At 36.9% G+C, this 12,700-nt stretch overlaps 1 protein-coding gene and 1 long non-coding RNA gene across 2 annotated transcripts in view; one reads left to right on the plus strand and one right to left on the minus strand.

The window, feature by feature from the left end:
* The window catches only part of stk35 (serine/threonine kinase 35), a 40,623-nt gene extending 28,189 nt beyond the window's left edge, over positions 1–12,434 (plus strand). The window contains exon 3 of the mRNA XM_038308984.1: positions 9,428–12,434. The gene's annotated coding sequence lies outside the window, so the exon portion shown is untranslated. The remainder of the gene's footprint in view (positions 1–9,427) is intronic.
* LOC119799185 lies at positions 1,427–3,925 on the minus strand. Its single transcript, XR_005282816.1, has 3 exons — positions 3,840–3,925; positions 3,208–3,286; positions 1,427–1,557 (listed from the first exon to the last, which is right to left on the minus strand). It is a non-coding gene; the product is annotated as an uncharacterized LOC119799185 (long non-coding RNA).
* Positions 12,435–12,700: the final 266 nt, after the last annotated feature.

Raw genomic sequence — 12,700 nt, forward strand, 5'->3', positions numbered from 1 at the left:
TTTTTAAAACCCAAATTTCACAATGATTATCAAAAAATTTGGGGCGTGAAACTGAAGCCCAAAGTCAAAAACAAATTAAGCCTTTGTTTTGATTTTTTATCTATGAGGGCCTGAAAAGCTGCTTGGGCGAGATGACAAGATAAACCCTTTCCCAAGGCAAATTTATTTTAAAATTTTTTTTCAAGGGCTTGATTTTTGTTTGTTTTTTCATTTTCTCTCTTTTTTTGGGGGGGGGGGGGGGGGGGGTTTTTTTTTTTTTTTTTTTTTTTTTTATTTTTTTTTTTTTGGGGTTTTTTTTCCAAAGTTTTCCCCCCCCCCTTAAAAAAAAAAAAAACCAAAATTCAAAAATTTTTAAAATTTTAAAAATTTCAAAAAAAAAAAAATATCCCCCCCCCCCCTTCTTTTTATTCCCCCCCCTTGGGTTAAAAGCAATTTAAAAAAATTTATACTTTTTTTTGAAGGGGGCTGGGGGATCAGCCCCTTTTGTTTCAGTCCTTGTTCTTTAGTTACCTGAATGAAATGTTTTTTTTGTGAGAATTTAAACTCATTTCCCTTTTTGTAAGCAAAAAGAGGGGTTTTTAGTCAGCAACTGGCTGAAAGATTTTCACTATGACCCTTCAGTTGATGCTCTTTCTACTTTTATGACCTCAAGTGTTCTACATAAAAGGTTTCATAGTCTTTCAAGAGAAAATAAATGCCATTTCTGACAAGCAATATGTTCCGAATTTCTTTAAACTCATGCAGCATATGCCCCCGTACATACAAACATGCCAATTTCAAAGTTTGTGCCATCAATGGTTACTTTTTTTGTTCCGTATACAGTGGGATTATCAGCAATGCTAGAGATCAATGATTGTGTATCTGCTGGTAATGATGAAATGTACAAAGACTCCATTTTAGATGTCTGCACAGGTTGTTTGAAAAACTTTGATGATGACAAATAAAATGCCATCATGCTTTGATGTCGTTCTGCCAACATTTTTAACACATTCTTGTAGTTGTGAGTGTCATGAATTATTTTTTTGAAAACCTTATGCTTTCCTTCAAATCTCATAGTCCAAAGATGGACTAAGGGACCAAAGCACTTTATCAAGTGCGGGTAATGCTCGATGTAATGATGCTTTGGTCTAAATCGAACATTTGGAAACACTTCCTGGAAGAGTTGCCGGTGGTCCAGTATTTTACAAGCCAGATACTGAATGGTCTCTTGATTAAAAGTATGACTCATGGCAAGCTGAACAATATCCTTTAAGTCCATTAGCACTTCCCAAAATTTGTCTCTTTCGGGGACTTTTGAGCCAATGAGAAGTGGTAACAATCTAAGCAGGGCATGATTCTCATGTCCGTTCCCACCAATGGTACCACGGCAAGCAAAATTTGTTGGTATTGGATGAGGGCGATCAACTTTGTCAGAATGTTGGTATGGAAAGCGCAATATTGCTCTGTTTAAGTCTTCTAAGGTAAAATATTTCTTAGAAATCAAACCTTTTATGCAATGCGCCAACTCCACAGGAACGACACCCTCAAATAGGTCGTGTAGTAGGTCAGGTGGAAAGCCTGTGATAGGATGAAAGAAGGAAAGATGATCAGAAAGAACACAACTGTTTTTCACACCATAATTTTCCTCACTGCCATTCTGAAGCTCTTGTACAAGATTATCATGAGCAACTTTTGTTCTCATCACATAATCCCCTGTAACAGCATTTTCTATTTGCATTTCTGTTTGTTTGGCATGACAAAACCTGCAGAAATGTGTAGACCTGAAACTCTCATTAAAACCAGCAAGCCCATGGGCAGCAAGGTTATCTGCCACAACAGAGTAGACAGTGCCTTTAAGACATTCACCAAGGGTATCAATATAGACACCTACTTCTTCCAGAGTTCTGAGATCATTTAGGAGAGGTGAAAACAATTTCTTATACCCAAATAGGCATACATCATTAGAATTGCACAAGAGAGCGAGCTGAGTGCAATGGAGAGCAGAACGGGATTTGACTGGAAAGTTTGCCAGTGTCCAATAAACTGCAAAAACCTTATGTATTTTCTTTGAAGTGCCAAGTGGGTTTGCAATTTCAAAATCATCAACATACAGTATTATTGACAGTTTAGGACCCTCTTGTGACAGTAGAACATTTTCCTGGTAGTAGGATCCATCACAAAATGATTTGAAATGTCCAGGTATCTGTGTGGGTGCCCGTTTAACTTCTTCAAGCACATCTGCTTTTTTCAACAGCAGTTGCAAAGATGTAAGAATTGGCACATACATAAAGGTGTGCTTTGAGGATTCAATTAAGTACTCCACAGGCTTGACAAATGGAAAGTTTGCTTCATAGTATGATTTTCTCCTCTTTGCTGTTGAAAGCGGTCCTTCAGATGTGATGCATTTATGTAAAATGTTACTATCAGAAACCGCCTGGCAAATCTCATCAACCACTTTGTCAGTATATGGACAGGTATGTTTTTTCAGTATTTCAGCAACTGTTTTTCTGATCAGTGGTTCAGATAATAAAAAAATATTATCAATATGCTCAATTATCTCCTGTGTTGCTCTCTGGGAAACATGGAGAATGCTCTGCATTTTCAAGAAAAAACCAGCCAGATTGTACTGCAACTGCTCTTCCAAACCCTCTGTACTACTGATTTCATTAGTGGATGCTTCTTCATTTTCATGTATTGACTCAGTTGAGTCAAGCTGCAAGTCATCTTGGTTTATGTTCATGACACTATGCACAATGCTTTCATCATAGTTTGTTGAATTTTGGTGGTCTCTGCATTTGTGGGCATTAAATGTCGAATAGACATTTGTTTTAAAACTGCAGTCCTTAAAAGGACATGGCACAGTTTCTTTTTTTTTTAAATGCCCCCTGAGATGGATAAACATTTGCCTTTCAATGAATGGCTGCCTAAAGGTACACACAGGGCAACAAAATCCATAATCCATAAGAGATGGATAAGAAAGTTCTTCTCTGTGTGTAGCAGTGTGCATTCTTGACATATGTATCTTTAAAGAATTAAATGTACTAAATGTACACATGCAGTCGTTGTAGAGACAGGGTAAAGGTGAAATTGTTGAATACTGACCATGGTTAAGCCGGTAATGCTTTAGCAACATGACCTTTACTGCAGTTGAAAAACTACACAACTTGCAATTCCACATTTCTGAAAATAAAAAAGGGTCACAATTAGATATCGAACACTTTATATTACCTTCTCTGGCTGTCTTCAAGAGGCTGAACAGAAGTGGTGGTTATGGTCCTTCCAAGTGTGCTTCCTTTTAAATCAAACACTGTAATGCAACATAAAAAAAAAAATATTGTAACATGTTAACCCAGAGCTAGCAGCACATTAACTACACCTAAAATGTTCCATGTGGATAGCAGAAACTAACTACATTTACAATTTTTAAACATCTGGTGTAAAAGAAATAAAAAACTTAAAAGGTTTGCAAAGTCTAACAAAAAAAACAACAACATTAATTTACCGTCATGTCTTCGGCCACGCAGTTTGAAAAAGTATGTTTCAGCACACAGTTTTAATCAAGCCGCCCCCGTTATATTTAAATATGTACAGGAGGGATTGTCTACCAGCACCAATTTATTTTCACAAACGCTGTGTTAAAAAATTCGAACTAAAAAAATGCGCAGTTGCTTTGTAAAAGTAAACTATTTAACCGAACAACCTACCGCAATATTTTAAATTTATATATGTAAACTTCAGGCAACCTTAGGCGGGAGATGTGCTCGCAAGCTCCGTTTTTCTGCTTGATATTGGCAAAGTCGTTTGATAAATTCGGTTGCAATCTCTGTGTATGTATTTAAACAACAAGAAAAAATATTTACCTTGATATTTTCACGTAGTCACTGAAGCTCCCCTCTGTGCTGAGTTCGTCTGGTTCGAAGTTTGCAGAAAATGCGAGAAGTCCGGGTAAAACTCTTTGGCGCCGTGTGCAAAACTCAGTGATGATGTAGACGGGCTTTTTTTTTTTGTGTCTTAATCAGTCATGATTACTTGAACAGTTTAAAGCAAATCTACTCAAAATCAAACATAAGCGTATGAGTACTTATTATAAGTGAGTTAGTATATCACATTGTTAGTTTTGAACCGACATAACACAGTTTATAAAAGTAATTTTGACTTTTTAGCTGAACTGAGTAAAAATAACTTAATTCTTTTAGTGAGAAGCACCATTGGGTTTTACAGTGTAGGAACCTTTTTGTCCCTTGTATCTTGATGGGGTGTTTTAGTAACATGATGGGCTACTTTTTCACAAACGAGGAAGTGATTGGACTGTTCCAAGGGTGGTCGCATTTGTTGCTATTCGTTCTACCTCATGTAACACGTGATGTGAATGACAATAAAGTCTCTTGAATCTATTAGGCAGGCTTCAGCTGAGATGAAGGAAATGCTCAAATGGCCCATATGAGCTAACCCTTCAGGAATCCTGGATAACCCCAATTTGTTTTGGTTGTTTTATTTGATAAAGAATGAAGAAAAGTTTGTTTGTTGGACTTCAGTCCTTTAAAAGCCCTGGGGAAGCTTAAGAGGGGGGGAGGAGTGTGGAGACTGGAACCTTTGGTTTCATTCACCACCTAAGATTTGTATGCTAATCATACTAATAGTTAGCCTAATTTCCATTATAGAAGAGATGTTGCCTCTCCTGCTTGGTTGGGGGTGTTTTGGCATTTGCATTGTAAACATAAAAATCAACACAATCCGCCCACCTGGCGTTCATTAGAATGGCTCATTATGTAAAAACGGCTCCATATGAAGAATCTTTGGAAGCAGAACAGTGTATTTAAGCAAATACAAAGGTCAACATGAAGGGATAACATTTTTGATAAGAAAAAAAACAACAGAATTCTCCTTTTTAACTTTGCTTTTAAGCAAGCCTTTTGTGAGCTCATGCATATCTAAATTTTGGTTAGAAAACAGACTGTTTTGAAAATCAAAGTATTGGAACAACACCTCAAATGAAACCTAAGGAAACCATGTGCCAGCCTTCTGTAAAAATTATTTTTCTTCTTTAACCCTTTGATGTGTTCTTCAGACATAAGCAAACCAATAGATTGTAAATGCTACTGGTTTTCCTAAGCTCAGCAGAGTTTATTTGCATCTTACTCATTGTGAAAGCTTTGATTGAAAAGATTTTACATAGTGTCAGTGTGTTAAAACAGCATAACTGATATCGTGTCTTTGCTTAAAAAGTGCAGCTCTGTTAGCTGAGGTTCTCGCGCTCATCGGTGAAGCAATGGATGCTGATTTCTCATTCAGCTTTCATGCCGTCTCCAGATAGCGTGCCTCCTACTGAGCTTGTGTTCATAGCATGTGCCCTCCTGTTACGCAACCAATGAAAGAGGAACAAACTGCTGCCTGCTCGAGCTGCTGCACGTCAGCCGCTGGGCTATTAATAGAGTTCAGTGCTGAACTGAACCTGGACACAAGTTCAACAGGCATTTTCAGGTGTCTTTTCCTCTCCAAGGTATATGTTAAAAATCTTGAAGTTTGTGTTATTTGGCACAGATACAACCAATTATTCCACTAGCCCCATTTTAGAAGTTTGCAGAGTACACACAAAGTATGTTATAAGTATATTATTTAAAAAATCGATGAATCGGCCGATTATTTTCTCGATTAATCGATGAATCGGAAAAAAATATTTTTTATATTAACCTCTTTATTCCAAAATAAACATTTTAGACAGAACAAACAAGCACACAAGTACAGGTTGCTCATTAACTGTACTGGTGCAATATGAAAAATAAATGTTTGTGTTAAAACTACGCAAACTTACATGAGAAATGTAGCTATACATCCACAAAATATAGGGTACTTTGTTTCATAAAGCGCAAAAAAAGACTTTTTTGTTTTTAAAAGCCCCTAAGGGGTTCAAACAATAGGTCCCCCCATTTCAACAAATGAGGTTTTTTTTAGACTAGAAGATTTCTGCCTTTTAAGACAGGAAAGTATAGCAGTTAAAGTTGCTACTTGAGAAAATACTGAACCACAGAGATAAAAATAGCCCTGTGATTCAAATTATAAATTGTATTTGGAATAAAAATGAGAGAACTAGGGGTGCTAAAAAACACATCCTCCAAAAACAGATATTTACATGGGAATGTGGCATATAAATAATTGACATATTACTGATCTTGTTGGATTTTATTCTGCTTTATTTCCATAAATTGCAGGATTTTCTTTACTTTATCTTTGCCAGAAGATTTAAACTTTAAAAGCCTTGCCCTCATAATTTGCAAGTTAATTTATTTATAAAGAAAATAAAACGCTGCTTAAGCTAATTCAAATGAAATTAAAAGTAAAATAAGTAGCCAACCTTATCACTGTCTGTAACCCACTAACACGGTAAGGAAAGCATCAGATGAGCTACCTGAGTAACTAACGTTACGTTTCCCCACTTTAAAACGAAACAAACATGGTCGCTCACCCTGCTGATTAGCTCTCTTCACTGCCATCGAAGTCTCCAACATGTTTTCTTTTCAGGTGCTGCATCATAACAGTGGTGCTTCCGTGCCATGTTAATTTGTTTTTACAAAAGTTGCATGTTACGATTTTTTTCGCTTTACAAAGCGCAGGCTATTTTAATTATTGTGATCAATTTGCGCCGTCAATCCCGGCGCATGCGCGCTTCATTTGCAGTCTGGACGCTGAGGGTAAACATCCTGCGGCTCTGACTGCAGCGCGGAGAGGGACTCATGCGGGAGAACGGGGTTGGGAAGGGGGAGGCGCCCCACGGCAGCAGAGTAGGAACGATACATGCTTTCATGTAAGAGTCGCCAGTCGCTAGTCGCTTTTTTTGAAAAATAGTCGCTGGAGGGGTCTGAAAAGTCGCTAAATATAGCGAAAAAGTCGCTGAGTTGGCAACACTGCACCTGTGGCGCTGGCTCGCTCTGCCGTATTTTTTTTCTTCCCCCGTTTCAGTCAAGTGGCTGTGATGACGACGGCGGATGACGCATTAATCGCGCGACACAACTAATCGATGATGAAATTCGTTGCCAACGCTTTTAAAAGTCGATTTTTATCGATTTTATCGATTCGTTGTTGCAGCCCTAATATATATATATATCTCACACATTAAAAATTATTAAACAACAAATAATAATGATAATAATAAAAACATAGTTTCAAAAAGTTACCCACAGCATGCATTTACCGTTCATTTACCGATTTGACAAAAAAGTCTTGACAATGAAGTGAAGATTGACATGAATAAAAATACTAAATAATAACTTTATTCTCTTTTGTAAATCACATTACAACTAATATTCCTCTTTAGATCATAACACTAATTATAAAAGGGCAATCCTTAAAAATACTAAATAACAATATTCTATATGAATATATAATTGTAAAATATAGTTATATATTAATATAAAATGTGCTTATATTAATATTGCAAATTATATAACTTTGTATATATTTTATACAGATTTAGATGTATTCACATTTTGTAGACACGAGTGTATACAAAAAGAAATTTCATTTAAAAATGGCTCTAGACAATAAAATAAAAAAGTGCAGCCTTGAAAGCAGTAATAAATACATAAAAAGAAATATAGTAATATAAACATATGACTGTATTTTTAAAGTTCTAACATTTTTTTCAATAAATTAAATAACCCATTTTACACAACATTTAGAAGTATAATGGCAGTGGGGAAGAAACTGTTATGGAATCTGATGGACCTGCATCGAATCCATCCACCCCGAAGTGAATATGGCTATGGGCCCTAGGGATCAGACCCAAGATTGGCCTCAGCAACGATAGTTTTACCTGCACAAATGAAATGGCACTGAAAAAGTAGGCTAGATCATTTTGATTATTTTCAGGGGGGTTTGTTGACTTCTGGGTGACATAAAAAATAATCTTTAACATCTCTGAAACAAGAGAAGCACATGTGATCTTTTTTATTAATTTTTGTTTCCATTTTTACAAATGACCGTTTAAAATTCACAAACCTGCACTAAAGGAGCAATAAAGCTTCAGTCTATTTGCTGAGTTTTTTTCATGTCGGTGGGGTTTCAGATTCAGGCAGCTGAAGCTCCTCCTATGTGATGATGCAGTCCAGGGTGTAGTTCACGGTGAACTACCTGCGGGGCTCGCTGAAATTATGCCTTGATTGCATGCTGTGTTAATGCACCATAAGAAAGGGGTGCAAGGAAAAATGGAAAATTAACTGTAAATATTGATTCAGAACACGAATCAAAAGCGAACCAACTTAGACACATGCATTAATCCTATTTTCTAAAATAACAAATTGTTTGCACCATATGTACCTTTTCCATAGCATATGAAATTCAATTCTTTTTTCTAGCATGTGTTTTTGTATCTACTGTTTTCAAATATTTCCAGTTAAGTTCCATTTCATTTGTAGGGCTATGTCTTAAAATCTTCTCATGTAACATTTAGAATACATACATATATATTTTTTAGTCTCTCTCTTGTCATGGGTACTTGTTGATGGCATTACAATGATTTCAAAGAGCATTAAAATGCATTAAATTAGTTGCTCATATCTGTATAAACCCTGTGTTAACTGTACTTTATATTATCACAGGGTTAGTCTGATCAATTTAATCGATTTTCTTTTCATCAGGTTATGCTGTGATGCAGGCTAACATTTAAAAAAACCTCATAAAACACATGCATACATATCCTGTTTGTGATGCTGTGGATAGTTACAGTCTGGTTGTTTCATAAATATGAAAGGGATCCCGAATGTAATCAAATACTGGAGTAGTTAGTTAACAATGCAGATTGGTGAAGACAATCATAGTGACACTTTAAGTTCTTGCAGAGTGATCAAACTAGGCCTGTTCTAAATTTATAGGGATGCACTAACTTTTGTACACACTCACACATTAGAAGAGGTGGTAAACAAACAAAGAACTCAGTGAGATGGACGCATCCTTGAGCACAGATAACTAAGGGAGCCAAGCTGGCTGCGGAAAGACAACTAAACAAACTCTTCTCAAAGACTGAAGAGAAGCCAATCCTTAGTAGAGTAGTATCCTGAGACGGAGTGTCGTGGCACAAGGGGTGCAAAAACTTAATTCATTCTGAATGCTGTTGAAACAAATGCAGTCAGGACCTATCTTAACACATCAAAGACAGAGCACTCTCATCCTGGACACCGGGGCGTTTAAATGTGTTTGACGTTGGCTCCTTTTTACATGATACAGTCCGATTGCAAATTTGCTCCATTAACTCATGGAGCTGCTGGTGGAAATGGCCTGATTTAATGTTATGATTTGTATAAAGCTTTAACCTGGTTTGGTTTAAAAACAAACAAACAAAAAATAGTAAAAAGGATGCCTAACAAAGCAGAAAGTATGTTTTGTAAGTTTGTGTTATAGATCACTTTGTCTTTTTTGCTCCACTCTGACATGTTGACCCTGTGTCTTTCTGCAGCCTCTTCAACCTCATGGCCATGGATGGACAGAGGAAAAGGACTCCACTACCTGAACTGTGAAGATTAACGATCCTGAGCTGAGCTGCAAGGGACAAATATTCCAAAGCTCTGGGCAGAAAAATATGCAAATAAATCTTTACAGTCTCATTTTCCTATTTGCTATGTAGAACTGGGAAATTGACAGAGGCAGAGTAATGTCTGAGCGCTGGCCAGGACCAGTTTGTACTTTCTAATGTTTTTTTTATTTTTTTGGTTGTTCGAGCCCTTCTCCCCTAACTTTGGACTGTACTGAGCGGTGATGCTGGTTTGCTAACTGCTCCAGTGGTTTCATTGGTCAAAGCATTCACAGGAGTAAGAATTAAAGAGCAGACGACTGCTTCCCCCAAAAACCACCTCGTGCCTTTAAGTGGAGTCACACCAAGTGCGATTGGATCTTCGTGAGAACTCATTCTATAGGTTCTAAACCAAGATCGAAATCGGAGAAGTCTGTGAGCTTGTGAAATTTCAGGCTGATGAAATGTGCAACCGATGAACAGAGTCTTTCTTTTTTTTTAATGTTGTGACACTTTTTGAATGAATTATTAAGCGGGTATGATGTCTGATGAGAATGTTATGAACTGAGACCCCTGCTGTCCTTAAACACTGAGGTGCAATTTGGAATCAGAGAAATGGCCTAAAAGTATAAATTAATACAATTACACACAATATGTCTTGGTTTGAAAATCTGTGCCACATTCCAAAGGCAGAGGGGTAAAGATATTTAACAAGTTTTTGGTATTGATGTGAACTAGAAGTAGCAGGCCTTTTAGCCCGTGCAATTACAAACAAGCAAGCAGAATTTAAACTGGTCTTATTGGGCATTAGTTCCTGTTTTTATCCAAAGAGCCCCTGTTGGACCACAGTTGCACACAGTTTTCTTTGCATTAAAGTATTTTTTATGGGTTCATGACCAAGAAATTTCTTTTTGATGAATTTAGTGCTAGCAGCCATTTTAGCAACTGAATGTTGTTGTTTTTTCCATTTTTTTTTTTTTTTTCTGTTGAGGTTTTTTTTGGTGTACTGAAAACTTAAAAATCTCTAAAGAAATTTGAGACTATGCAGATATTTACGGTATAGCAGGGATGGGTTCAATGGTGAGGTTTTGAAGTGGATTACTTTGTAGCTTTACACCCTAGCAGTATTGAGTCTTACATGTTTCCTTAACTGTTATTTGTAGCTTTCTTCGTAATGTGAGGATCAACCATCTAAGAACAAATTCCTAAAGGCACCAGGGGATGCCCCTCTTTCTCTGTTTCTTTCCCTCTTTAAATTGAGGCGACTTGAACTCTATAGTGGCACAAATGCTGCTTTGTTTAGAGCCTGCTGGCTGTTCGGATAGGGAATTATAAAACATTTGGGCTCCACTGCAATCGAGCTCCAAGTGAATTGAAAATGAGAGAGATTGAAGAACTTCAAGAGGAATAGAAATGAACAAGGTGCTGACAGAGAAGGGGGGGTACTATAGGAAAGCTGGCAGGGCTGAACAATTGTTGGCTTCCACAGTAGGACATAAGAGTCTAGCTTTCAGAGTAATTTATTGACTTTGCAGTATGTGGACACTCCTTTCCTTCATAGTGTGATCCTACCTCATGCTTAACATTCATCACTTTTCACTGTCTTGAGTAACTTAGTTCTTCAGATATGGTCTGTTTTGAGTGGGAAATATTTTTACCTGATTTTTTATCTAATAGGCTTTTCCTTGTGATGCTTTGGCTAACAGCACCAGTCTTTATCAATGGTTCTGGCAAGATGTGCATCCTCTTCTTTGTAGTCTGCAGTATGTGGTATACATTTTAAACCTAGAGGTGTTTCACCTCCAAGAGTTTTATGAGGATTTTCTCTTAAGCTGGATCGTGGTTTTTAAAGCCGCCTTGGCACATTTCAACAGGAAAGTCTCAAATGAAATCTTTGTAAATTGTTAAACCATGCAAGTGTGAAAAGGCTGCTTATGTTATAAAAGCAGTGTTTGTGTTCAGGCACCACAAGCCTTGTTGAGCTCCATGCACATTAAAGAAAATGCATTTAACAGTAAGTGAAGGTAAATAACAGGCATGCTCGTTTTGTAGAGAACAGACTGCTTAAGACTGGAGGGTTCACACTGCTGTCAGATTAAACAAATTTAAATACAAGAATGATTTAATTATATTAAAAGTCTGATTTATTAGTGTGGCGAGTCGCATTTTCTTTGTCAGCTGCAGCCTCTGCTTAAGTATTTTCTTAAATTCCTCAACAATTCAGTTACTCATGTGGTAGTTTGGGAATGCTAGCCATTCCTGGCCAAAAAAAAGGCCAAAAGCAGGTTTTCGTAAATTATTCCACTAAATTTTGATCGTTTACATGCAGTAGCGTAAATTGAAATGGAAAATAACATAATAGTGGCTGTCTGTCCAACATGTTGGCAGCGGACCTCTGGATTTCAACCTCTCCAGTACTTAAGGGAAGTGTAGATGTTAAAAAGTACCAAATATCAAACTGTGAATGTTTCCCATTCTTGCATGTAAATGTGCTTTTTTTTTTTTTTTTATCTGAAGAGTGTTGCTTCTGTCATCGTCAATGCTCTTCTGTGCATCATTACATTTTTCTTAAACACCAAACCAAGAGAAACATAAGTATTTACTAAACCCTATAAACTGTTTGCCCTGCTGCTCCTGTGTTTGTTGGACCTTTCTACACAATGCTAATAGTTTCACTTGAACACTATGCAACAAAGGGTTAATTGCCTCACTGTAAATGCTGCACAGAGCCACACCCCTCTCAAACTGTTGTGGATGATATCGTGAACTCTGTTGTAGTGTACAGAATTGTGTCTTTCAGATGTGAAATAGCTTATTTTTTTGTTTGTTCTTAATGAAGCTGAAGGGAGCCATATGATGTTTGAAAAAGCATCTGTTTTTTTTGTTTTTTTGTTTGTAAATATCTTTGACATCTTTTCTGCAAATAAAAGCTTAAAATCCATCATAACTTGAAGTCTGTGTGTTGTTGAAACCTTTTTTGGGGGGGTAGCAGAGACCCTACAGACATAAATATGGCGGCTTGCTTCTGATTTACTTGGTTCCATTTTAAGACACTTATATAAAAACAGTTTATTTAGTTCAGTTAAATTTATGTATTTACATATGGTCTTGCTTAAAAACCTGGTGGCATTGTGCCCTGTGGTCGGAGTTTATCTTTAAATGCCAGGGCTCCATTCATAATTAACATGTTCTAATATCTCCATATGACCACTGAATTTC

Source organism: Cyprinodon tularosa, unplaced genomic scaffold (genome assembly GCF_016077235.1).
Source record: "Cyprinodon tularosa strain WSP-4 unplaced genomic scaffold, ASM1607723v1 ctg652, whole genome shotgun sequence".
Taxonomy (NCBI): domain Eukaryota; kingdom Metazoa; phylum Chordata; class Actinopteri; order Cyprinodontiformes; family Cyprinodontidae; genus Cyprinodon; species Cyprinodon tularosa.